General features: G+C 36.1%; 1 pseudogene; it reads left to right on the top strand.

Moving 5' to 3' along the window:
• Positions 1-1,070: 1,070 nt before the first annotated feature.
• Positions 1,071-2,285, top strand: LOC108766993 (ATP-dependent DNA helicase PIF1-like; annotated as a pseudogene).
• The last annotated feature ends 144 nt before the right edge of the window (positions 2,286-2,429 follow it).

The following is a 2,429-nucleotide window of genomic DNA, read 5'->3' as shown; positions in this document are numbered from 1 at the left end:
TCGAGGAAATGGGTGTCTAGGTATTCGCCGTCGAAGAAATGGATGTCTAGGTGTTTACCGCTGAGAAAGGGGGCGTCTAGGTGTTCGCTGTCGAAGAAGTGGGTATCTAGGTGCTGTCTACGTGTTCGCCGTCGAGGAAGTTGGTGTCTAGGTGTTGTCTACATGTACGCCTTCGAGGAAGTTGGAGTCCAGGTGTTCGCCGTCGAGGAAATAGGCATCTACCTGTTCGCCGTCGAACAAGTAGGTGTCTAGGTGTTGTCTACATGTTCGCCTTCGAGGAAGTTGGTGTCTAGGTGTTCGCCGTCGAGGAAATGATATTAATGTGAGATGGGTGACTGCTAAATCGCCGTATCCGCAGTCGCATGACAGTGCGCATAAATCGACGTGTTACACTGTATCTTAAAAGGATAGGCTTCAAAGCATGATCCATTAAAATCTGGGTCATTGTATGAATATACTAAGATATGAGTATACTAAAAAAAATAAAGAATGGATCCTTCCATCGCCCGTTCTCGTGAAAACGGAACCATATTTTCTTCGTTCCAATTATTGATTATTTTAGAAATTCGTTGCTGTACAGTGTTCAATACTTTCGCTCCATTTGGCACAGTCAGAGTATTCAATTTTGCAACTATGGTGAAAACTAAATGATGCGTGATGTAATTATAACGTACTGAAACATAAATACAATAACGTAAATACTAAATATAATAACTTTTTTTACAAAAAAAATATAATAACGTTTCGTTTTATAACGTTTCGTTTTATAATATAATAATTCGTAATTTACAGTATTATTAATACAGTTGAAGTGCGAAAAGTATTAGATTTTTGATCAAAGATACACTATCATTACTAGTCAAAAATACAACGCTTGCTCACTTTCTATTTGTTACTTTTTATTTTTATCTATTTAACATTTTGGGCAATTCCAACATAAGACAAACATTTTATTAAAAAACGTCTTGAAATAATTCATTCGAATGCTTAAAAACACTTATGTTTTCGTGAAATAAATCATTCGAATGCTTGAAAACAGAATAAAAATTATAATAACGATACATATAAAAAACGAATTATTTATAATCAATGAGGTATCCATGATTTCGAATGTGACACTGATGTTTATTAATTTACGATTATGTGAAATTTTCGACACGACAGATACAGACGACGGTTTTTTTGGTAGAAAACACATTCTTCTGTTTGGAGACTTGATGCAGTTTCCCCCTGTAAAAGAACAATTTCCGTTCGTTAAAATGTCTCGATCAAAGATTCAGAAGTATTTAGGTACCATGGGTGGATCTGATTTGTGGAGATTGTTCGAATACGACGAACTTTTGATTAATATGCGACAAAGATGTGACAACACATACCGCGAGATACTTTCTAGAATAGGTTTGGTAACGGATTTTGACATCAATGTTCTCCAGTCGAGAAAAATTAATTTCAAAGGAAGTTGCGATGAAAGATTGAATGAACTTTGCACTTATATGAATCAATTACCGGTTGATACAATATGTTTATTACCCACGTGTTATTTGTGCACGACTTTGAACACGGCAATGCTCGATAAAATTAATGGCGATGAAATTCTACTGATAGCAGAAGATGATGTCGACTGTGCTCCAGCAATGAAGAAAAAAGTGCACAAAATTTTAAAAGACAAAAATGAAAAAGTTTCGGAAACAGCTGGTATTGAAAGAGTAACAGCGATTAAAATTGGCGCTAAAGTGATGATTCGACGAAACATTGATGTCACTTTGGGACTTGTCAATGGAACGATAGGCATTGTAATTGCGATTCATCGCTCTGTTGATGGAAATCGTATTGAGTCCGTTACAATAGTTACTTCTGATAATAAACAAGTCATAATAACGAGAGTAGATATTAAATTCGAAGTATTCCACAAAATAGTGGTACATCGGAAACAATTTCCATTGTCTCTCAGTTATGGAATAACTGTACATAAAAATCAAGGAATTACATGTAAAAATGCAATGATGGATTTAGGAATGAGTGTGTTCACTGATGGTCAAGTGTATGTAGGTCTGTCACGAGTGAGTACACTATGGAGGGTCTACATTTGATAAATTTCAATCCGGTATCCGTTAGAGCAAACTCGAGAGCCATTGCAGAATATAATCGACTGAGATCTCTGTTCAAATCTCAGCTACCACAAATCAATTCGTCCGAGAAAAAGGCTGTGAAAATTTACGACTGTCGATGGGCAATACCTCATATCATTGATGATGTACAGAATTACGGTTGTGCTGAACCAGAAAGTATAGTTACATGGAAAATATACGGCCTTTGCAATGACGATCATGTTTCGTGCTATACTAATGTAACGTTGCAATGTGCGTTTCATTGTGTACGTATCAGGCAACAAATACTTAAAAATAGAGTATCGAACGCATTGACTGATG

This window comes from Trachymyrmex cornetzi, unplaced genomic scaffold (genome assembly GCF_001594075.2).
Source record: "Trachymyrmex cornetzi isolate Tcor2-1 unplaced genomic scaffold, Tcor1.1 scaffold120, whole genome shotgun sequence".
Classification (NCBI taxonomy): domain Eukaryota; kingdom Metazoa; phylum Arthropoda; class Insecta; order Hymenoptera; family Formicidae; genus Trachymyrmex; species Trachymyrmex cornetzi.
The sequence above is the reverse complement of the archived record's forward strand: the minus strand, read 5'-3'. Positions and strand labels throughout refer to the sequence as shown.